Here is a 26,382-nt window from a genome sequence, read left to right on the forward strand (position 1 = left end):
AAAAATAAATAAATTACTTTTTATATTCTTTTATAATATAAAAGCAGACTGGATTCAAGGAGAAGGTTCTGATCACGTTTTAACTTAATTTTTTTTCCAATTACTTAAAAAAACAAAATTCATTAATCTTAAAAATAATTCCATGAATTACAGTGTCAAAATATTAGTCTATATATATAAAGGAAATATATGTATATTATTTTTCGATAAAAAAAAATAGAATTTTCACATTTATTTTCTAAATTTATCCTTTAAATAAATTTTTAAATTAAAATGATTATTTTTATTTTTTTCTATGATTATTCTTTTAAATTTAACCGAATTTTTTATTTAATTATCTTTTTAATCTTAACCATTTTCTTAATTTTTATTATTATAAAAAAGTAAATATAAAAGTTTTGCTAACAAACATCACGCCATAATAATTAAAATAGAGAATAATATTTTTAATATTTGAATGAGAAAAAATAAGTATCTTTTTTATAAAATGGAAAAATAATCTCCCATCTTACATAGAATAAAAATATATATAATCTTAATTTTATTCTATAATCTATTTTTGATCACGTGCGATGGTAAAATAATTACGAATATAATTACAATTTATAATAAATAAATTTATTAAAATATTTAAATTGTTGTAGCCAAAAGTATAAGAAATAAATGTTTTTAAAAATATAGATTGTATTTTCAGTTTTATGATTTATGATTTATCTTTTGATAAAATTGCTTTTAACGGCTTTATATCCTTAAAAACATTACATTAAAATAAAATAAAATATTTATTATGTTTGACTAAACTAGTTAAATGAAATTAAAGTATTTTTTACATGTAATCTCTCAAATAGATCAAATAGTTGACAAACAATAACAAAAGACAAACATTAAAACTACTAAATTTGAAAAAATATAATTTCAAACCACAACCGAAACAATTAATATTAAAGAAATCTTATTAAATAAATTTTGGTCATATAAAAATAAATATTTGTGAATCCTCTTTCCTTTCTGTGATAACCAAGTCGGCATGATGTTTGTATATATGTAGTCAACAAAAGTAGGCAGAATTTAATTCCATCATCATTTTATGATGATTTGACAACATTGAATTAATCTAAGTGCGGTAGAGACCACACCATACATTTTATCCAAAACATTTAGGGTTGACATGTAAGTCATTACTTTAGGTAAAATAAGTACTTACTCGAATCAGAACATGAAACATTTGACTCTGCTACCACTTATTTTATAGGCTATTTATTTCAAATTTCGAACATGTTTTTTTTTTTTTATCAAAGAATAAGGTGGAGGATTAATGTAATGTGTGATGATTGCCACGTTCATTGATAAAATATAGTTATTGTTGTGCAATGGTGTAAAGAAGAAAAATATGTGCAATTAAATAAGAAATGCTTAACATAAGAAGCCGGAGATATTATCCAAATGTACAATTTGACTTTTAAAATTTTGAAATCTCTCAAAACATTTGAACCCTAGTACGTAAGAACATTTTGTACTTATTAAATTCACCAATCAACGAGATAAATAAATCTTCAGTTATAAAATAAAAAGAACTATCACATGTAAGCACATGTGGGAGATGCAACTTTATAATATCATGAAAGTGCAAAAGCCATGGGCAAAACGAAGGTTTAGTTATTTCGAGAAAATCCTCTAGTAGCAACAAGTTTGACATTCAAATCCCAAGCAATGTTGAAAAATCAATAAATTTAATGAAAAAAAAAACACAAACTTTAATACATTCAAATTTACTTAGTCTACCTACTAACATATGATGAATTCGTCATAAAACTTATATTTAAAAAGTTAGTTGTAAAAAAATTTTGATACATATTAAATACAGAATGCACTATACACGTATGATATTAGTGTATCATAATCTCTATCCTATCCAATTACATATTAAATACATTCATACATTATTTAATGGTTAAAAGACATAAAAATATAATTATTGTGATCCTATCCACAGTAGTGTGCTTGTCTCACCTAACTTTTAAATATGGAACCTACTTTCAGAAAAAAAAAAAAAAAAAAAAAAAAAAAAAAAATAATATATATATATATATATATATATATATATATAATATATATATATATATATATATATATATATATTACAGTCTACATTTATGTGTCATATGAGTCTAAATTCAACGTGGGTAACCTTAAAATAAGGATCGCATTTGTGTTTGTTTATGTTATGCAACAACCTCTTCAAAAAAAAAGTCCTCTTCACAAGTGTTTTCCTTCTATCGGATTCTATATGTTGATGATAATATTATAAATGGAACACAAACCTATAAAGATATAATGCTTTGCTAAACGTTTCAATTTGTTGACTTTAAAAGTCTAAAAAATCAATCATTTTTTGTAGTCTCACTATTTTAACTCTTAGTACTATCTTCGATGTTGGAACTCAAAACTTGTTTCTTTAAACATCTATTTGTAGGACGAATTTTTTTAATAAATATTTGTTATCTTCCAATCATTTTTATTGAATTTGTTTGGTTTGTTTTACCTATTTTAAGGAAAAACTAAGAAAATAAATTGAAATAATGTTTTCTATTTTTAAATTACATTTAGGTTAATTTGTATAAATTCTTTTACATTTTTTTTAATTTATGCATAAACTAAAATGAACTTCTAAAGAAATTTATTCCATTTTTTATTCTGTTTTTTATTTAATTTCTCTATACAATCAGTTTTATATCATTTTAATTATAAAGTTACTTGATATAAAATAAGCTATTTTTTTTCTAAAAAATAATATATTATCTTTAGCATAATTTTGATTTATGTTAAATATTAGACATGATGTAATGGATATAATTATTGGCATACAAGTAAAACATCGTGCATTGAATATAATATTGTATATATTAGGGTCCACTAAGAAGCAAGAAAGAACAATTGATATTGCTAAAAGTCTAAACCAAAAGGGAAAATTGAAATATAAAATTTCGTAAGATTTGAGTTTGGATTTATCGGAGGAAAAATGATTTTGCTCTTTTTTGTTGCCACATAAAGGTGCTGTGTTTGAACCGTGGGACACTGTTCTACAACAGTTCTAATGTTGTTGTTTGGTTCCTTTCAGCACGTTTGTTGTCCAGGAAATTCAATTCAATGCACACAAACTGAAAACCTGCACATGCATTAACTTACAAAAGTTCCCTCAACAACTTGCAAAATTTCTCTTTGGATGTGTCTAGATTTTAGCTGTGTCTGATAGAGAAGAAAACAGAAAGAGAAATGAGAAAAAAATATTCAAGACACATTTTTCTTAATTCTATTTCAATCTTTATTTGAATTTTAGCTTCTAGTTCTTAAAGGCATTAGGGTTATTGAATTTAATATTATCATAATGCAGATTAGTTTCTAACTTATGACCAGTTGACTTCTGATTGATAGGCTTAAGTTTTAACCAGCTTAAAAATACATAAAACATTGGTTAAGTTCAAGATTTTACTATGACCATATAATTAATTTATATCTCATTATCGTAGAATGTGAACAATTTTCGCAACAGTTACTATGACAATGAATGTAAAAAGTTGCAATTTAAAAAAGTATGCATCTAAATAATTACATTTGAAAGAAACGAACACAATGGAAGATTAAGTCGTTGAATATTCCATTCATTTAATATTGTTAATGTATATTCAAGGCATGAATTTTGATGTTGTCATTAAAATATTTAAATCACTCTTAGTAAATTAAAGGAATATCTCTATTAATAATTACACTGAAAATCTAGAAAATAAACAAAAAAATATTTATATACACATAATTTCTAAATATTAGATTAAATAAGAGGAACAATGAGAAAAGGAAGACACTGATACTTTAGTTTAAGGGTCTTCATACTTTTTGCTAAAAACAATCTTAATCACCATGAAATATCATAACTATTCATAGACATGAGGACCATGCAAACTCAAAACATGTGTATAAAAATCAAAATCAGCTTATACATTTTTATTGTTGATAATAAAAAAATTACACTAATTCTTTCGCTCACACGATGCAAACTCAATCAACTTATACCTAACATTTTCTTAAGAATAATTTTTAAAAAAATAGCAAAGATATTTTTCAAACTTAAAAGTTGGATTTGAAAGAAAATCACGTTAAAAGTATTATTGAAAGTTACAAATTCAGAGCTTTTTTTGTCAAGTAAAAAATAATTTTAAAACATTGCGAACAGAAAATAAAATTAAATTAGAAACTTCATACATAAATGATAAAGAACGGTAGAGTGAGAATGAAAATAGTTGGCCATAGGAATGTAAAAAAGAATGCATTCTTTTTTAATGATGTTCTTGTTTTGGTGGATTACATTAAATTTAAAAAACTAGAAAAATAATTATAAGAGAATATGAAAGAAATTGTTAAGAAAGAAAGTATTATTAACATTCGTGTGATCTTTATTTCGAATTTCATGTTAGCTTATAGCTGATTTAAATAAAATCAAACTAAAATATTAAATAATATCTCTCAAAGTGATGCCAAAAACACTATTGAAATATTTGTAGACTGTTATTAACACAGCATCAAAATTATTGTTTTCACAATAACTTCTTTTTGTTTTATATATATATATATATATATATCTATATATATAATGATTAAAAATAATAAAGTATATTTAAGATTGAATATGTTTTTAATATATGAACAAAATTGAAATTAGTTTATATTTAAAATTATTATATATTTTTATTATCAAAATTTAAAATGAATTAATATAGTTTATTTTATCCAAAGTACATTAATTTCTTTTTAACATTTTAAACAGGTTTCATACAAAAATATATTAAACAATTTAATATATGCTAAAAACGTGTTTTATGTTGGTACAAACAAAGTCCCACATAAGATAAAATAAGAGATGACATGAGTTTATATATAGATAAGATATCTACATTGGTAAGAAGTCTTTTGGAGTGGTACCAAATTCTTTTATGATGCCTAAATTATTGCATAATACTAAATGTCCTTTGAAAGTCTTCTGAGGAAGGTTGTAGAAGCTCTAGAGAAAAGAAAAATGAATCTAAATATGAAAATAGAAGGGTAGAATCGATTCTTTTTATTTCCACCAAATTTTATATTTGGATTATATTTCCTTTTGGAACATAATTACGCACCAAAACTGTCTCCAACAATTTTTTCTTAGATTCTTTTGTGTATTCATCAAACCTCTTCGAACTTCTTTTATTCGCACCTATCCAATTATTAATCCTATACTAAAAAATATAATTGGTGAAAAATGTATTGAAAATAATTAATAAAAGATTTCCATGATATCCTTACATACTAGTACAAAGAAAGAAAGATATGCACATGTAAGCTATTAACAAATATATGAAGGAAGAAATTAATATTTGCAGTTAATAAAGAAATGTAGTTTTTCATGGTAATTAAAAATATTTAAGTTTACAATGGTTGAAAGAAGAAAGAGATGGTAACTTTTGATTACGTACATTGTTTCATAATATAAATTAATTTTTTATATGGGAAAAAATATTTAGTGGTTGTAGAAGGAGCAAAATTAAAATATTTTCTTAAACTTGGGTGGAAAGCTGTGGATGGTCTTTAAGAATTTTAGGTCGCAATGAAAGTTCTAAGCCTCCGTATGCCTTTAGTAAAGATATATTCAGAGAATATCTTTCAGAAAAAGAGAGAAAAGAAAGAGGGGATCTTTCACTTTGTTATGGCCTATTTAATTATACCAATTTATGTATTTTTTATTCATTTTAAACTATAATTCTATATTATTTTGGTCCTTTGTCAACATGTTATAGTTTAAAGTTTTAACTAAAAAAATATTATATCAGTTCTTTTGTTTTTTAGAACTCTCGTTACATAATCGATCCTAAGTCGTTGAAGAGATAAAAGTCAAAATTTTCAACTGACTTTTAAAAGATTGTAGCTAAGTATATATTAATATATAATAGGAATTTCATTATATATATATATATATATATATATATATATTATTAGATTGATCTTGATAATTGTTATAAGTTTTGTATTATATATGTTTGAATATGTTTTATATATAAATTTGGAATGGTATATCAGATTTTGGTGAATATTTGTAGGATTTTAATAAGATTAAATATATTTTTTTCTTAATTTGCATACAAAATTGAAATTTATCCATATATCAAATTTTGATATATTTTAATTCTCAATTTTAAAAATGAATAAATAATTATTTTAAAATACAATTTAAAATAATTATATTTATTTATTTTTAAAATTTATAAATTAAACGGTATTAAAATTTTTAAAATATATTTAATCCATATTTTAATACCGCCTAACTAACTTATTGCAAGTTATCAAAGTAATTTGAAATTTGTCATTCTAAAAGTCAGAGTGTATTATATCAAAACATTTGAAATTTGTCGTTCTAAAGGTTGGAGCATAATATGGGATTGGAATGTGATTTTAAGCTTGTGGTATAAGCTATACTTAACCTAGATTTGATACCACGAGAATTTCGGCTAGGATGAAATAATTGTTTGTATATGATTAAAATAATATACAATTTCATATTTATAACGAAGAAATATAATGTGTGGATAATATTCTTTATTTTTTAAGCTTTTTATCTTTTTAGAGATAGATTTGACTTCCAAACTTTAGGCTTATTTACATTGAGTTTTAGTTTGACCCTTAGATATATTTATCAAATGCTACATATGATTCGAATGGATTAATAGGTCAATCTAGTAAAGATTGTACTCCATAGGACTTGTCAGAAAAATTGGATTAATATAAACTTTTATAACATAAGTTTTAATGTAATATTTTGAAGTAAACTTTTAACTAAACTTCATTAGACAATAATGGTTAATATATGTTAGATTGTGTATTTTAATCTTTTTGATTGTATATTAATATAAGAAAATTTTACATAGAGATATTTTGAGTTGGGTTGGATAAAATTTAGACAACTTATTAATTAATCTATTAAAATAATATCGGATTACATTGAGTTAAGTTTTTAATTATTAGATTTGATTAGTCAAACTTTTGAACAACATATTTTATTACAAAATAATGACTTTCAAGTATTAATTTAATTAAAAAAATAATACAATGTTTTCAAAAATTAATTTAGAAGGTTTTTAACAAGTTAATAAATGTAACATCCCAATATCTCACACTGGATAATTCATAATTTATATATTGTAACATTACATTTACGGTAATATCCCGTAATCTCACACTTATAAATTCATAGTTAATATATGTCTACACATGTTTTAAACTCAAATTTCAACTATAAACTCATAAATATAATTCGAATTCTTCTAACTTATTCTTCTGTCTCTCTCTTCATTGGCACTGGATCAGACGACATTCCTTCATCTGCTCCCGTATAACGAATTATACGATCATCGCACATACCCAAACAAAACAAACACAAACAAGTAGGGTGAGCTAACATGCAACAAATCATTTATAAAACATGTATAATTACCTTGATATAAACATCATATAATAATTATGTTCGACACCCTCATACCACAATTCCTATTAGACACTCGTCTCACAATACCCAATAGACACCACAATACCCAATAAACACTCATCCGGATGATACGTTGATGAGCGGTCACGGGAGGTTATGCACTTGTAATGACTTCTACTTCTTTTTACAAATACACTTTCAAAATACTTCATACCATTCACAAGGTTAATCCCCTCACTATGTCCAAAACCGGCACATAGACCAGGACCTCCTGCTCCTCTCACCACATAATTCATCCCTCTCTACTTGAGACTAGATGATTATTAGAGTATCAGGATAACCTCCAACTACGGGACCCTCAACATCAACATATACACAAATACCATAATATTACTGAATCTCTCCACGAGACTCATGCCATACTCATATTCCTCAACTCACATTATACCCCTACAAAATTCCCCATAATACTCATAACATGTTCAGATGCATAAATTCAAATGCAATATAATAAAATACAATCATTGCATAAATCACACAAACTCAATATATTGCATAATAATTTAACAGTACTCAATCTGTTCAATAGGATTTAAGTTAAAAACTTGTCGAGTAGACTTCCAGGAAAGAGAGGTGCGTCACAATGGACAACTTAAGTACCAAGTCTTTCCTTAGCCAAAGTGTTCCTCAACTAGTTTTTAACAAATTTCTTATTTACAGATTCAAAACAACAGCATATAATATTTATACCGGATTTCAACATAGATAAACATACAGTAAACATTAACAATATTCACACAGAATTTCAATATATGAATAGTAATAAAATAATACTAAATCATATATAAAAGCATAGAACTATTAAATCATAAAAAAACATAGAAAGGTTAGCTCCCCTACCTCTATTCCAGACTTAATCTCCTGCTCCGAATTTGTTTCCCCGGAACCCTTCACAACTTCTACTCTTCTTGCAACTAAAAAATTTCTCCCTAACTCTTTTTTTTTTCTATTTCTCAAGCTCTCACTTGATTTCTCTTCTCTTGGTGCAGAATACCCTTCCCTCCCATGGCTATTTATAGTAAAAAAAAAATTTACTATTCATTAATATTTTAATATTATTTATTATTTAATATTATTTAAAAATAATATTTCAATCATTTTCTCACCAAATCTGATCCTAATTTCTACCTACTACTTTCTTCCATGCTAAGGAATCTAAATGCTGAAAATTTATTTTTTTTACTATTTACTTTTTACTATTTACTATTTACTTTTTACTATTCAATTTAAAAAATTTACTAAATAAGTTACCAAAAATCTGAACCTCTCCTTCTAAAATTACTATAATTTTATATCCAAAATTTACATTTTTCTATCCATTAAAATTATTATTACTAATAAAATACTAAAATTTACTACTATAAATATAAATATATATATAATATATATATATATATATATATTATTTTTTTTTATTTTTTTCATGAATCTTACAATAAATCAAATCATAAAAAGGTTTTTCAAAGTAATTACATTGTGAAAAGAAAAATATAACATAATGTATTCATAATACAAGGTTCATAATAAATCTATTACGTAAATAAAAGTAGGTTAGCTTAGAGTAAATTAAATTTAACCTAACAGTAAGTGAAATTCAATCTAACCTAACTGAGTTATATTGAATTATTACCTAACCGTACTAATAAAGAACGTTACTTTTGTAAATATATGTATATTTTTATTACATTAAAATAGTATAATTTAAAAATATATAATTTTATAAAGTAATGTCATAAAATAAGTTATTTTAATTATTTATTGTATTAAACGAATACATTATTTTGATTTCTTAAAATGTCAAATTGTTTAATTAAAATATAACACTAAAATATGTATTAATTATTAATTAAATTAAAACAAGATATAAATTGGTTCAATGAGTTGTTAACAACTAAAAATTTGATGGCTACATTGGCAGCAACAAATTTTTTGAATTTTAATTTTCAGCACAAGGAAGCGTCTAAATTAAACTCCACACCACACTATTTTTGCACACACAAATCTATCTTATTTTAATCGATTCATGGTTTCTTGCAATTTGATTAAGAACTTTTGTTTTTAATTAAGAATACAATAATATAATATTAATAAAAAATTATAATATACGTGACTCTACTGACGTATAGATATCAACCTAATTAATCTAAAAAATTATTGAAGTAAACAGAATATAGTAAAATTTCAACTATCACAACTATAGTTTGAAAAGTTTTGCTTGTTATCTCAGATTGTCTTTGCTTATATACGTAAAGAATATGTTTAAATTAATTTTAATATTTTTCTATGCGGACAGGTATCATCACATGATATATTTGAATTTTCTTTGTATATCTGAAAACGACGCGTTTTTACAATATTTGTTATCTTGTGAAGTGAAATGTATCATAAACAATGCACAAAAAATACAAATATAATAATAAAAGGTTTAAAGAATAATTCTGATGTATTATTTTAAATACTACAGGAGATAAGATCCCATTGACATTAATAATAACAGTTTTAGAACAATTAGAGAAAAAATTAGTAAATATAGAGGATCACAAGTCTTATGATCAGTAGCACCCGAATCAATTATCCAATCACTATTCTTAGTAACAACAAAAAGATTAAGGGCATAGTTAGATATACCTTACTTGGTCACAAATCCGGTAGACTAGAAATATAACTCTTGGAAGCAGCGGAAGTTCTAGAATCATGTTTCTCCGATTGATTGTCATGAAGCCATCAGAAATATTCAATAGAAAAAAACAATGATTTCTATATTATAGAGGATATCAGTGTTTGGTTTTTGATACCATAATAAAAGGTTTAAAGTATTATTTTAAATAGTAGAGTACCATATATATACAGGATCCTATAATTTTACATCTATTAAAAGAATAATATATACATAAATTTGTATAAATTATAATAGTATCTAAATTATAACTAACACAATATTTGATTCTCTAATATTCTTTAATAGAATATTCTCATTAAAAAAATATAAAAGTCGGTAATGGCAACTCTCTCGGATACATGTCGTTGACTGACAAACCCAGGCTGCTGAAACAGTGAAAGAGTGCGTCTATATAAAAAAATTCAGAAGAAAAAAAGAAAACATATTAGTATTTTTATTTGATTATTGAAAAAATTATAAAATAATTACTTTTTAAACTTTTCATGCAATGTTATCATATCATATTAGAAAATATTCTTAATCTAAACTCAAAGTCACAAAAGTAATGGTTTATGAGGCGAGTAAGACGTCAAAACAATAATTATTTTGTGAGAGAAAATTATATAATAAAAAGAGTGAAGTAAATGAAAAATGTAAAAAGATCATAAAAGAAATACTTGATAATAATAATAATAATAATAATAATAATAAATAAAAATATATAATATTGTTATTGTAACAGTGAATCTTGATCGGATTAATTGTTAATCTTGTTATATTTATTTATATGAAACCTGAAATTCCTTTTGTAACTACATATATTCTCTGTACATAATTTGGGAATTATGATAAGATGTATTATACTATTAATTTACTGTATTATTATTGTATTGTATGACCATCAAGTTATAAAAATCAATAATTAGTTAGATGAAATAAATCTAATTGTAGCCATAAAATCAGATCTAACAGTCTTGTACTAAAGAGATTATAACAGTCTTATAATAAAATGATTATTCCTAATGCTGAATCATTTAAGATAAAATATGATTATTTTTAATTAAGTTATAATTAGGTTACCCCAATAAATATATATAATAATAATAATAAAAAATGTATGATTTTGTATTCATTTATATTTACTGACAAAGCTTTACTAATTTTAACATTAGTATTCCTTTTACAAATAACTTCCAAACATAACATTGTAGCCTGTAAACCAACATCTATCCTTTTATCGCCTATAAGACACTAAACCTTTCACCTTACACTTGAAATAATAATTATTATTAAACTCTGTATTTTTGTCACTATTATCAAATTTTGGTTTTCGAGCTTGTTCATTATTATGAAAAAGAAAAATTTAATAGATTGGTGGAACATTCAGTATATAATACCTACAACTATGCCGCCTGAAAGATAATAAAATTGATGGTTCATTTTGGGTAACAAATTAGAAAAGCTTATCCTATAGTAATTAACTTTAACCAACAGTTTCTTATAATAATAATAACGACGAGTTATATGCATATATTCATATAATAATTTGTACACAGAAAATCTAGATACTTAACTACAAATTAAATATTTTTGTATAATGTTATATTTTATAATTATTTATCTGTTTGTTACATGTATAATGAAAGAAATAAATACAAAAAATAAAACTATATATTTTATAGGTTGACATAATATATTAGGTCAAACTTGTCATCATATTGGGTTGGGCTAGTGTATTAGAATATGGTCCCCAAAGTTTATTACAATGATTAACACATGCACATTCCTTAAGTTTGAAAACTTTACACTTAGACTTAATAAAGGAAAGTACTAGGGATGTAAGTGTAATTTGAGAAACTCTCAAAAGTATAATAATAGTAATTAATTAGCTATAATTTGAAGTTAAAGACATGGTAAAAGGACATAAATAGGTCTTTGAGATACAAGAAACGTTAGAACCCACTTAATATAAGTTTATAATCCATTTCAAAATATTTAACGTAAACAATATTATTTAAGAATACATTCATTATCACTTACTTTTGTCTTCGTTTTTAAGGTTCATGAAACGGTCTCTAACCCATCCTGCTTCTAATAATTTTATGTATGTCTTTTTTTAAGGATAATATGCTTCTTTAACTTTATATAGGGGAGGAGGAAATCTTACTCCTAAGGTCTATCAAAAGTGATATCCTAACTTCAACATTCACTCGTGACCATTTCTTAATTTTAAAAATAATTAGGTTTATCTTTACTATTTTTTTTATTTTAAAAATTGAAATGGGACAGGATTGTTGTAACATCCCAATATCTCACACTGGATAATTCATAATTTATATATTGTAACATTACATTTACGGTAATATCCCGTAATCTCACACTTATAAATTCACCGTTGATATATTTTAAACTCAGATTTCAACTATAAACTCCTAAATATAACTTGAATTCTTCTAACTTATTCTTCGATCTCTTTCTTCCTTGGTATTGTTTCAGACGACATTCCTTCATCTGCTCCCGTATAACGAATTATACGATCATCGCACATACCCAAACAAAACAAACACAAACAAGTAGGGTGAGCTAACATGCAACAAATCATTTATAAAACATATATAATTACCTTGATATAAACATCATATAATAATTATGTTCGACACTCTCATACCACAATTCCTATTAGACACTCGTCTCACAATACCCAATAGACACCACAATACCCAATAGACACTCATCCGGATGATAAGTTGATGAGCGGTCACGGGAGGTTATGCACTTGTAATGACTTCTACTTCTTCTTTTTTTTTTCTTTCTCTCTTTTTTTTTTTATATACAAATACACTTTCAAAATACTTCATACCATTCACAAGGTTAATCCCCTCACTATGTCCAAAACCGGCACATAGACCAGGACCTCCTGCTCCTCTCACCACATAATTCATCCCTCTCTACTTGAGAATAGATGATTATTAGAGTATCAGGATAACCTCCAACTACGGGACCCTCAACATCAACATATACACAAATACCATAACATTTACTTAATCTCTCCACAAGACTCATACCATACTAATATTCCTCAACTCACATTATACCCCTACAAAATCTCCCCATACTACTCATAACATGTTCAGATGCATAAATTCAAATGCAGTATAATAAAATACAATTATCGCATAAATCACAATTATAATTCATAATTTCATATCTACCACAATAACATGAATTAATCAAACATTTTCATTCCAACAACATATTTGCATAATAATTTAACAGTACAAAATCTGTTCAATAGGATTTAAGTTAAAAACTTGTCGAGTAGACTTCCAGGAAAGAGAGGTGCGTCACAATGGACAACTTAAGTACCAAATCTTTCCTTAGCCAAAGCGTTCCTCAACTAGTTTTTAACAAATTTCTTATTTACAGATTTAAAACAACAGCATATAATATTAACACCGAAATTTAATATAGATATCAAAAAATCGAAATTAAGCAATATTAAGATCCCTGAGAAGATACGAAATTAATATCTCTAAATCTGTAACTCCGATTTCAAATCTGATTGGTCACAATAATTCACTATTTGTTATAAACTACATATTAAAATTTCAGGTTGATCCAACGGTTAACTAGATAGATATTGAGGTTTTACCGAGGTAACTCAAGTGCAGAATTTTAAGTGGTTTTCGGTTATACTCAAAATGCGAAACTAATTTCCCTAATCACAGACATTTAATTACAAATCTGAACGGTCAAAATGACTTAATATGTCTTATGAATTACATACTAAAGTTTGGGCTCAATCTAACGGTAGATGAAATATATATGAAATTTGTACCATGATAGCTTAAGAACAACAATACAGTGTTCATCCGATTGTTTCACACTTTCGAAATTTCTTTCTCTAAACATAGACCTTCAATTACAAATCCGATCGGTCAAATTGTATTAATATGTCCTAAGAATCATATATCAAATTTTGAGGTTGATCTAACGGTTAAATAGGTCAAAATCTATATTTTTACCGAGACAACTTAGTAACAGAACTACAGGGTGACTAATTTACTCAAACTTGCAGTATTTATTTTTCCAAGTACAGACTTCTATTTTCAAATCCGAACGGTCAAAGTTTAGTAATAGGTCTTAGGATTCACATACTAAAATTTTAGCTAAATCCAACGGTGAAAACAATTAATAGAAAATTTTCACAACAGTAACTCGAAAATAAGAAATTATAATAATGAAAACTAAATTTATATAAGTGAATAGATAACTACCATTACCAAAATTTTAACATACTCATAACTCATATTCATTATCATAACATGGAAAAAAAATCATAAACAAGAAGGATTAGCTCCCCTACCTCTATTCCAGACTTAATCTCCTGCTCCGAATTTGTTTCCCCGAAACCCTTCAGAACCTCTACTCTTCTTGCAACTAAAAATTTCTCCCTAACTCTTTCTTCTCTATTTCTCAAGCTCTCACTTGATTCCTCTTTTCTTGGTGCAAAATACCCTTCCCTCCCATGGCTATTTATAGTAAAAAAAATTTACTATTCATTAATATTTTAATATTATTTATTATTTTAATATTATTTAAAAATAATATTTCAATCATTTTCTCACCAAATCTGATCCTAATTTCTACCTACTACTTTCTTCCATGCTAAGGAATCTTAATGCTGAAAATTTATTTTTACTATTTACTTTTTACTATTTACTATTTACTTTTTACTATTCCATTTAAAAAATTTTACTAAATAAGTTACCAAAAATTTGAACCTCTCCTTCTAAAATTACTATAATTTTATATCCAAAATTTACAATTTTCTATCCATTAAAATTATTATTACTAATAAAATACTAAAATTTACTACTATAAATATATATATATATATATATTTTTTTTATGGGTCTTACATTCTCCCCAACACAAAAAAATTTTCGTCCTCGAAAATTCAAAAATTCGAAATAAAGTTATGATTATTTCACCTTATCTCCTAGTTTCCTTGTAAATTCATTTACTCTACTTATTTTGTGCATCAAATTTCTAGCATGTCAAATTTGAAATGTATTCACGAAAAAATTAAAATCATAAACCTTCAAAACACTTTTACTTGACACTTTTAGCCCCATGAAAACCACCATTAAACATACCTCACTAGTCTCAAAATAATTCATTAATGTTTTAAAAGAACTCATCACTCATAAACTATTAATCACAAGATTTCATAAAACTTTTCATTCCTACTATAACAAGAAAGTAATTCTCCTTATAGATCCCTATTTAAGACTTCCATGACCCCATTAAACTCTAAGAATCATTTTTTTTTTTTTCCGTAACAACTTTCCATTATTTAATACAGTTTCTACTCCTAGAAATCGTACGCCTCCAAAAGCCACTTATGTTTACCAAAATTTTATACTAGATTGCTCCACCTTACCCTATACTTCTATTTTCCGTAAAATTTCTAATTACTCTGATGATTACACGGAGTCCAAAACACTATTACTAAACAATTCATCCTTATGTTTTCTTTTCTATACCCATTTAACAAGGACTTGTCCAAAAATAATACTTATATTGAGTATGCTTTATAACATCCATAGAAACTCTTCCACACTTAAGATTATGCATCATTTCCTTCACTCGTCCTTGATGAACTTATCTGATTCTCGATAATATTGCATTCACCCTTAACTACACTTAATGTTCAACAATCAACTCACAATTCTTGAAGACCATAAACTTCTAAAAACATATTGTAACATGACCAAACTATCCTTTCGATCATACCCTAGACTGCAATATCTATCCTTCACTTGCATTGGTCAGACATCCCTAAAATACTCATCCTCATCCTTTACATCACCATTGAGGTTTGAATACTACCACATAACTATACCTGATGAAATTTCTCCAATCACAACCTACAACTTCTTATTATTCCAAATTCCCTAATCACATTGCAACCCTCCTTTTTATCTATTTCCAAACTCTTCTTCTTCCTTATCTTGTCATGTTCATAATAATATCAATTCAACCTACACTACCTCAACTAACTTTAATATTCCAAAATCAATAAAATTTAACCATAAATCATGACATTTTAATCCTATCATAAAAATACCAAATATTTGCATAAGCCGAAAGCCAAAATTTTCGTACCTGGATTTTCTCCACTACTCCTCATACCAAATTCACATATTCTCAAATCTTATCTCTAATGCATTTACTGAAAAAATCTAACCATCTCCTTTTAATCATCCATTTAGCTTAGAATCCTTCCAATACTTCATTCTTCTCTAAAGACATCATGTTCTCTTAACTTATAAATTTCTCCTCCTATTAAACTTTCTCTCAATCCTCTTTATGCCTTATACAACTTCTTATTTACTCTTCTTCGTCTAATATTTGATTTATTCTTAATCTACTTCAGTATTCCTATCCCTTTTTATTTTAAACTTTATCTTCAAATCTTCCACCATTTTCTTTCTTCAGATTCCAATCATCGCTGATACATCAATCCATGTTACCAATCTCACACAATGCCACTCTGTTTCTCATCAATACTTCCTTCTCTTCTGACTTCTAACGTTACTGATATACTAAACCAAACTGATTTCTCAAACCTTGCCACATTCCTGCTTATCCAAAGCTTATCTTAATCTAGCCTTTGAACTCAACTCCTTTTTGTGAAACGTAAGATATCTCATCTATTAATTTTGTTCTAGAAACTTCTAAAAAATTTACTTCTAAACACCAACATCTTCACTCATCCATTGAAACTTAAACTCTAGTATTATATCTCCCTATCAAGGCTTTAACTAATTCTAATATTTCCTCAAACCCTCAGAATTAAGAAAGGAAAATCATCTATGGTAAAAGTCATGGTAATTAGACACAATACTCTACTATCTAGATTTAGAGGAAATGGTAAATTATACCATTTAGACTCAATTCTTCACAGAGAAGACACGGAAGACCCACAACACAGAGGTCATCCTAAGGACGAACTGCTCTGATACCATTAATGTAACATCCCAATATCTCACACTGGATAATTCATAATTTATATATTGTAACATTACATTTACGGTAATATCCCGTAATCTCACACTTATAAATTCACCGTTGATATATTTTAAACTCAGATTTCAACTATAAACTCCTAAATATAACTTGAATTCTTCTAACTTATTCTTCGATCTCTTTCTTCCTTGGTATTGTTTCAGACGACATTCCTTCATCTGCTCCCGTATAACGAATTATACGATCATCGCACATACCCAAACAAAACAAACACAAACAAGTAGGGTGAGCTAACATGCAACAAATCATTTATAAAACATATATAATTACCTTGATATAAACATCATATAATAATTATGTTCGACACTCTCATACCACAATTCCTATTAGACACTCGTCTCACAATACCCAATAGACACCACAATACCCAATAGACACTCATCCGGATGATAAGTTGATGAGCGGTCACGGGAGGTTATGCACTTGTAATGACTTCTACTTCTTCTTTTTTTTTCTTTCTCTCTTTTTTTTTTATATACAAATACACTTTCAAAATACTTCATACCATTCACAAGGTTAATCCCCTCACTATGTCCAAAACCGGCACATAGACCAGGACCTCCTGCTCCTCTCACCACATAATTCATCCCTCTCTACTTGAGAATAGATGATTATTAGAGTATCAGGATAACCTCCAACTACGGGACCCTCAACATCAACATATACACAAATACCATAACATTTACTTAATCTCTCCACAAGACTCATACCATACTAATATTCCTCAACTCACATTATACCCCTACAAAATCTCCCCATACTACTCATAACATGTTCAGATGCATAAATTCAAATGCAGTATAATAAAATACAATTATCGCATAAATCACAATTATAATTCATAATTTCATATCTACCACAATAACATGAATTAATCAAACATTTTCATTCCAACAACATATTTGCATAATAATTTAACAGTACAAAATCTGTTCAATAGGATTTAAGTTAAAAACTTGTCGAGTAGACTTCCAGGAAAGAGAGGTGCGTCACAATGGACAACTTAAGTACCAAATCTTTCCTTAGCCAAAGCGTTCCTCAACTAGTTTTTAACAAATTTCTTATTTACAGATTTAAAACAACAGCATATAATATTAACACCGAAATTTAATATAGATATCAAAAAATCGAAATTAAGCAATATTAAGATCCCTGAGAAGATACGAAATTAATATCTCTAAATCTGTAACTCCGATTTCAAATCTGATTGGTCACAATAATTCACTATTTGTTATAAACTACATATTAAAATTTCAGGTTGATCCAACGGTTAACTAGATAGATATTGAGGTTTTACCGAGGTAACTCAAGTGCAGAATTTTAAGTGGTTTTCGGTTATACTCAAAATGCGAAACTAATTTCCCTAATCACAGACATTTAATTACAAATCTGAACGGTCAAAATGACTTAATATGTCTTATGAATTACATACTAAAGTTTGGGCTCAATCTAACGGTAGATGAAATATATATGAAATTTGTACCATGATAGCTTAAGAACAACAATACAGTGTTCATCCGATTGTTTCACACTTTCGAAATTTCTTTCTCTAAACATAGACCTTCAATTACAAATCCGATCGGTCAAATTGTATTAATATGTCCTAAGAATCATATATCAAATTTTGAGGTTGATCTAACGGTTAAATAGGTCAAAATCTATATTTTTACCGAGACAACTTAGTAACAGAACTACAGGGTGACTAATTTACTCAAACTTGCAGTATTTATTTCCAAGTACAGACTTCTATTTTCAAATCCGAACGGTCAAAGTTTAGTAATAGGTCTTAGGATTCACATACTAAAATTTTAGCTAAATCCAACGGTGAAAACAATTAATAGAAAATTTTCACAACAGTAACTCGAAAATAAGAAATTATAATAATGAAAACTAAATTTATATAAGTGAATAGATAACTACCATTACCAAAATTTTAACATACTCATAACTCATATTCATTATCATAACATGGATAAAAAAATCATAAACAAGAAGGATTAGCTCCCCTACCTCTATTCCAGACTTAATCTCCTGCTCCGAATTTGTTTCCCCGAAACCCTTCAGAACCTCTACTCTTCTTGCAACTAAAAATTTCTCCCTAACTCTTTCTTCTCTATTTCTCAAGCTCTCACTTGATTCCTCTTTTCTTGGTGCAAAATACCTTCCCTCCCATGGCTATTTATAGTAAAAAAAAATTTACTATTCATTAATATTTTAATATTATTTATTATTTTAATATTATTTAAAAATAATATTTCAATCATTTTCTCACCAAATCTGATCCTAATTTCTACCTACTACTTTCTTCCATGCTAAGGAATCTTAATGCTGAAAATTTATTTTTACTATTTACTTTTTACTATTTACTATTTACTTTTTACTATTCCATTTAAAAAATTTTACTAAATAAGTTACCAAAAATTTGAACCTCTCCTTCTAAAATTACTATAATTTTATATCCAAAATTTACAATTTTCTATCCATTAAAATTATTATTACTAATAAAATACTAAAATTTACTACTATAAATATATATATATATTATTATATTTTTTTTTTATGGGTCTTACATAGAGTTATTAGTTTGATGGAAAAAATTAATAAAATGTTGTAAGTGTGCACGAGGTGCATTGGTGAAGAGCATAAGGATTCACCAATCTGCATATCTCTAAACATATTGACTACAGCATTCCAATTTTGACCCACAGATGGAGCTAAATATGGTGTAGAAAGTGCGAATTTTGACCCACAGATGGAGTTAATATGGTGTAGAAAGTGCGCATTACCCGAACCCACATTGGGAGTTCAAATTACTTCGATATTCAACTTACACTACCCAATACGACCAGATAATACCAGTACCAAAAAATATTTTATAATGAATTTTCATTTTATAATTTATGTTTTATCTAATTTTTACAAGCATAATAACATCAAAAAAATTGGTAATAGGCCTGAAAAAAATCAGAAACTGTTAAACAATTTTTTACAAAAAAATGATTTTATAATGAGTTTTCATTTTATAATTTTTGTCTTATCTAATTTTATCTAATTTTCACAAGAAATTGGTAATTGGCCTGAAAAAAATCAAAAACACTTCTTGTTAAACAATTTCTTACAAAACATATTTTATAATGAGTTTTCATTTTATAATTTTTATCTTATATAATTTTATCTAATTTTCATAAGCATAATGACATCAAATGAATTGGTAATTGGCATGGAAAAAATCAGAAACACTCGTTGTTAAACAATTTCTTGTAAAAAATGATTTTATAATGAGTTTTCATTTTATAATTTTTGTCTTATCTAATTTTATCTAATTTTCACAAGCATAATGACATCCGAAAGAATTCGTAATTGGCCTTAAGGGTTTTTTGTAGAGATGATGATTCACCATATTAGAGAGGTTAATGAAGATGATGAAATTGAAGAGATCTTGAATGAACTTTTGCCTGAAGGTGAATATGTCAATGACTCAACTCTTTACAAAGTTAAATTGTTTAACGGCGAGTGTTTCTGGTTTTTTCACTTGGGACTATAGTAGGGATGACAGAAAAAATGTCAGAGTGAGAGAGATGAAAGAGAAAGAGTTGAGAGAAACGAGGGAGTTGAGTAAGGATTTTGGGGTTTCTTATTTTTTTTTTTTGAGAATAAAATTATTCAAATACCCTTAACCTTAATATATAAGAATATTTTTTCTACTAAAACTCGTACACATTACTAAAATATACCAACTGAAAAAAAAACTTACGAAAGGAGAAGTGAGAAAAATCGACTTTAAGGAAACTGATTTTCATTGTATAAGAAATAATAGTACCGTTATTAAATAATAATAATAAAGACTAAAAAATCTTATATTTTAATTTATTAAAATATTCTTTTATTATATCACATCCATCAATCTTTTTTATAACCTTTTACAAACTTCATTTTCAAATCTCTTAAAAAAATATATAAAAACTTTATCATCAAATCCATACCTTAATAAGTCAAACATTACAAACCACACCTATGAGAAATGAAACTATAAAGTAAAAAGGAGAAAAAGAAATGTATTAAGATAAAAATATGGAATCCACACAATGACACTGTATATTAAGATAAAACAAAAGAAAGAAACAAACTTTAACACCTTTGCTTAGGGAAGTCAAGTCACGAGAGTTGATGCAACATTACCAACATTATTCTCCTCAACCAAACTAATAGTTAAATTGACAAGATGCAAGGTAAGGATACCCACCAAGTCTTGTCAATGACGAATTTTCCCTTTCACAGCTTTTCATACAACAAGTTCGAAAAATCACCCGTACAAATACACACTTTCATTGTCAATCAAACAAAAATGACAACATCTTTATTAAAAAAAAGAAATCTTTGCAATATAAAGTTGTACATTATACTATACTTTATTTCTTTGAAACATACAATTCCAAACACGATTTATCTATTTGAATAACTTACAAAAATTTCTAAAAAACTACACCGTAGATTTACTTTCTTTATCTCCGGACTAATCTCATGTTTATTTTAATATGTCTTATAAATAATTTTTTTTAATTTTAAAATATTATAAAAGTATGTTTTTTTATCAAAATTAATATTTGTACAATTAGATTAATATTTGTAACAAAAGGAATTTTGCATACCAAACTTTTATATATTATTTAACTTTAAAAAAACATATGTTTCTAAAGTTAAACCTATGGTGCAGTTGTCTCTAGTGAACACTTTATTACTATGCATGGGAAGAGTAGTGGAGGCTGAAAAGCTGGAAGGAGAGAGAACCGGAATGGCCGATTTTTGTCCTTACCCCCAAAACCATTTTTGAAATCTGACATTCCTCATCGCACTTTTTCCTTGTCTCCTCTTTTCACTTTCATCTTCTTTTTAAAACTTTATACAAGTAATGCTTTGATGGATGTTATATAAAATTTTGTGGAAACCAAAAACATTTACAGGTTTCATTTGCTTGTAGCGTCTTAATAAATGAGGAAAGTAGAGACGTACGAAATAAGGATGATTATTCGAGTGTAGTAGTAAAATGGGGAGTGTAGATAGTAATTATAAACTACAACTAAGGCCAACTGTTTGAACAAAGTGGGCCGAATAGTGGAGTGGAGTTTAGTTTGCTGAAGGCATATTTGTTGGAGGTGAGAAAGATTATTTGGTGAAAATTAGGCAGAAAATAGAAATAGAAGTGTGAGAAGAGAAGAGAAGAGAAGAGAAGGGAGAGGAGAGACAGAGAGAGTGAAAATTGTGATCGAGTTGAAATCAATCAAAGATGCTCCGAACATGCATTCGCATGTGTGGAAGCAGATCAGAGACAGAGAAGGTGGGAAAGTGCGCGCCAACCATTTCGTCAATAGCATAAAATCCTATCGCATTTCGCAACTCCAATTGGCGAATCACAAAGACATCGTGTCCCCTCACAAGGGCGCCGTCAACTCCCTTCAGGTACATACTCTCACTCACTCTCCTTCTTCCGTCAATTCAAATCCCCACCTTCTTTCCACGCTTTCCAATTTCACCGTCAAATCAGATTGATTCGACAGAGGGAAGGTATCTGCTCTCTGCCGCCTCCGATGCCTCTGTAGCCGTCTACGACGTTCAACGACCCTCCACTTCCGAAGCTTCCTCCGCCTTCTGCAAACACCGGTGCTTATTTGTCGTTGACAAGCACCACCAACAGGCCCACAAATATGCCGTCTCCACAGCCATATGGTATCCCATTGACACCGGTTTGTTCGTCACTGGCTCATACGATCATCACATTAATGTTTGGGATACCAATACCACCCAGGTCACTGTCATATTTTTTCCTTTAATCAATTTAATTGCAATGCACTTATTTAAACTGCAAATTGGGTATCAGCACTGCTGCTGCTACTACTACTACTCGTAATTTTGTGATAATTTCATTGATAGTTGATATTTAATAGGATCACAGTGTATGTATGGAGATTAATTTCTTAATTTAAATTAGTTTGTTCTTTGAATTATGTGCAGGTGGTGGTGAACTTCAAAATGCCAGGAAAGGTGCATAGGATTGCAATGTCTAATTTGTCAACGTCTCACATGCTTATCGCTGCTGGCACTGAGGATGTTCAAGTTCGCCTTTGTGATATTGCTTCCGGGGCTTTCGCTCATACTTTGTCCGGTCACCGAGGTATGTCAATACTTTATTATTCCTACTGCTTTGTTTAGTTATTTACGCATGGCTTGTTGGCTTTCCGGTTAGAATTTATTACACTTACGTTCAGTCAGTTTAGTGGATTATTTGGTTATCACTTGTGTAAACTGACATCTTTGTATGGTATGGATCTGTTGCGTGCTTCTTAAGGGAAGTATTAACATGTACTTTTGGCCAAATGATTTCTTAATCGAGATCTAATGTTGTGTAAAATACAAGAAAGTGAGATAGATTTCTGAGTGCTTATTAAAGAAGGTTCTGTGTCAAACGTTTTCCGTGATGACAGATGGTGTAATGACTGTTGAATGGTCTAATTCAAGTGAATGGGTATTAATTACCGGGGATGTGATGGTGCAATACGATTTTGGGACATCAGGCGTGCTGGCTGTTTCCAAGTTTTAGATCAATCTCAGACTCAGCTTGGAAGACGCCCACCTATACTCAAACGGTCCATGATAAAAGGTTTTACTCTTTCTGTTTTCTTCTTCTAAGTTTAGCATTTCCTTGTCTTCAGATAGTGAATCAAAATAGTGGTTATCGAAGGCCATGAATGTTTTAATATTGTAGCAAAAAGTCATCTAGTGTTGTTATTTCAGTATTTATGGTTTTTTTATAATCCCAAAGCCTTATCACTCACAGGATTCGAGTGCAAAATTGCGTGGTGCCCAAAAGAAACATGCTAATGGAAGTGGTTACAAACAACAACCAATTGGCAGAGTTCCATCCAAGGGACCAATGAAGCAGAGGTTACATCCAGGAATGCTGTCTACTCAGGATCGGGCGACTGCTCATTATGGTGCTGTGACAGGGTTAAAGGCAACAGAGGATGGCATGTATCTACTAAGTGCAGGTTGTTAATTAGTTATTTGATAGTAGATTTATAGGAATTATCCATGCAATAATTTTGGTATGGGCTTCCATATTAAACTTGATTCTCACAATTTGTAAAAATTCTTTTCGTATGTAAAATCTTTCTCACCGTATTGATGTGCTGCTGCATGACAGGATCTGATTCAAGATTAAGGTTGTGGGATGTTCAATCTGGCTGCAACACACTTGTAAACTTTGAAACAGTTCGTCTGCAAATAAATAAACCTCTTCAATTAGCCACCACTCAAGATTCAGCCCTTGTTTTTGTTCCATGCATGAGATCTGTGAAAGTACGTCTCTACTGTGTATTATTTAGATTTACAAATGCAATGAGGAACACTGATCTATGTTTCGAATTATTCAGGCATTTGACATGTGGTCTGGGTACACCTACACAGTATTACGTGGCCACTATGAATGTGTGAACTCTTGCTGGTTTAATCAACAAAATCAGGTCAGTTCATGTTCAAGGGGTGGCGGTCCGTTTTCTTTCCCTATTCTTTTTTTATCAGTGGTTCATCAACTTCTGATGTCATAAGTGAAATCTGTTATGCTAGCTGGGCCAACATGTGCAGTTTCAAATTAAATTATTTTTCTGTGGTTATAAATCAAATGAAGGAAATGCAAAACTGAGTACACACATGTGATTTTGTTTAGTCATTTCAACATGTTGAGTTTCCTGTTAAACGGAGTACATATATTTTTGTTTTTGTTTAGTCATGCCAACATGCAAAACTAAATTCATTGAAATTTATCATTAGTTCATTATTTATATCTTTTTCTTTTATTGGCAAATGTTAGTTGTTAGTATTTTGGTAATGGGAGGAGTTGAACCCACAACCTCTCCCCCCCCCCCCCCCCCCCTCCCTTCCAAACCCTTCAAACCAGCCTTATAGTTTCCAAATGTTAGTAAGAGGAGTGGAACCCACAACCTTTCCCACCCTCCCTTCCAACTTTACACTAAGTCAACCTTATAGTTCCTGTTCATGCACACATAGGCATACTTCTAATCATCAATTTATACAAATTATGGTTCGTTTACTCATTTTCCCTCTTTCTTTTTCATTTTATCTCCTAATTTCACTCTTTTATGGAAAAGGCCAAAAAGGTAAAGTGATGTATCTACAGAATAGGTGTAAATTGTATATACATGTACTACTGTAATATTCAGTCCTATTCCCTCTTTGATAAAAGTAGCTTTTTGAAAGAATAGTTAATTAAAATGTGATAAATCTTTGTTCGTGTTTGTGGATGAAATAAAGATAAAGGTGAGGGGTGAAAAGGATAACATTTACATGACATAAATGAACTAGAAGACAACTGGCTATACACTGTACAGACTGAAGTTAGTTTCTGTTGGCAAAAATTGCATGAATCCCAAGAGGAAAATATTTATTAATTTCTTATAAAGTTAATTAATTGTAGCAGGAAAACAGTGAACCCATGAAACAACAAAACTCTCATATTAGTTGGTACATCCAAAATAACCCAAATTTTCTTTGTTGTCACAGGAACTTTACACTGGTGGAAATGATAGACAAATTCTTGTCTGGTCACCTGCAAGATCAATGGATGATGAAATGGTACACATTTTGAATCAATGTTGTTGATGTTGTGATTATCATGCGTATAGGCTAAGTGAGAGAGACTTCCATTTTGTCGTTGTCTGACCTCATTGAAATAAATTGCAGGGTGAAGGTCCTGCTGAGGATCAGGATAACTGGAGTAGTTGAGTCTTGCCTCCGTTCGTGTAACTACTTTTTCTTGTTCATCTTCTGCCCCCTTCTGATAGATGCTTGTGGGATTTGTAGAGTAGGCTTGTTCTGGTTTTGCAGCATATGTCAAACGTTTTGAAGCACCAAACTGTATACTAGTAGCCATTATTTGTGTAGAATATAACTTTTTTTGTGTTGTGTATATTGAATTGTCTCCTTGTTGTAAGTTGCAGCATAAACACATTTTTCTTAATATTTTTGCTAATAAAAAGTTGTGTACATA

At 28.2% G+C, this 26,382-nt stretch overlaps 2 long non-coding RNA genes and 1 pseudogene across 3 annotated transcripts; 1 reads left to right on the forward strand and 2 right to left on the reverse strand.

Moving 5' to 3' along the window:
* Window positions 1-12,538: 12,538 nt before the first annotated feature.
* On the reverse strand, window positions 12,539-15,064 carry LOC148193342 (uncharacterized). Its single transcript, XR_015782312.1, has 2 exons — window positions 14,593-15,064; window positions 12,539-12,737 (listed from the first exon to the last, which is right to left on the reverse strand). It is a non-coding gene; the product is annotated as an uncharacterized LOC148193342 (long non-coding RNA).
* A 2,216-nt stretch (window positions 15,065-17,280) lies between these two features.
* LOC148193343 (uncharacterized) lies at window positions 17,281-19,463 on the reverse strand. Its single transcript, XR_015782331.1, has 2 exons — window positions 19,332-19,463; window positions 17,281-17,479 (listed from the first exon to the last, which is right to left on the reverse strand). It is a non-coding gene; the product is annotated as an uncharacterized LOC148193343 (long non-coding RNA).
* Window positions 19,464-22,477: 3,014 nt separating this feature from the next.
* On the forward strand, window positions 22,478-26,382 carry LOC148193344 (WD repeat-containing protein ATCSA-1-like; annotated as a pseudogene). The gene is made up of 9 exons (XR_015781932.1): window positions 22,478-22,778; window positions 22,864-23,124; window positions 23,331-23,490; window positions 23,801-23,973; window positions 24,134-24,364; window positions 24,520-24,674; window positions 24,749-24,838; window positions 25,896-25,967; window positions 26,076-26,382. The product of XR_015781932.1 is annotated as a WD repeat-containing protein ATCSA-1-like (transcript).

The sequence above is a fragment of the Vigna umbellata genome, chromosome 9 (genome assembly GCF_029865625.1).
Source record: "Vigna umbellata cultivar VRB3 chromosome 9, Vumbellata_1.0, whole genome shotgun sequence".
In the NCBI taxonomy this organism is placed as follows: domain Eukaryota; kingdom Viridiplantae; phylum Streptophyta; class Magnoliopsida; order Fabales; family Fabaceae; genus Vigna; species Vigna umbellata.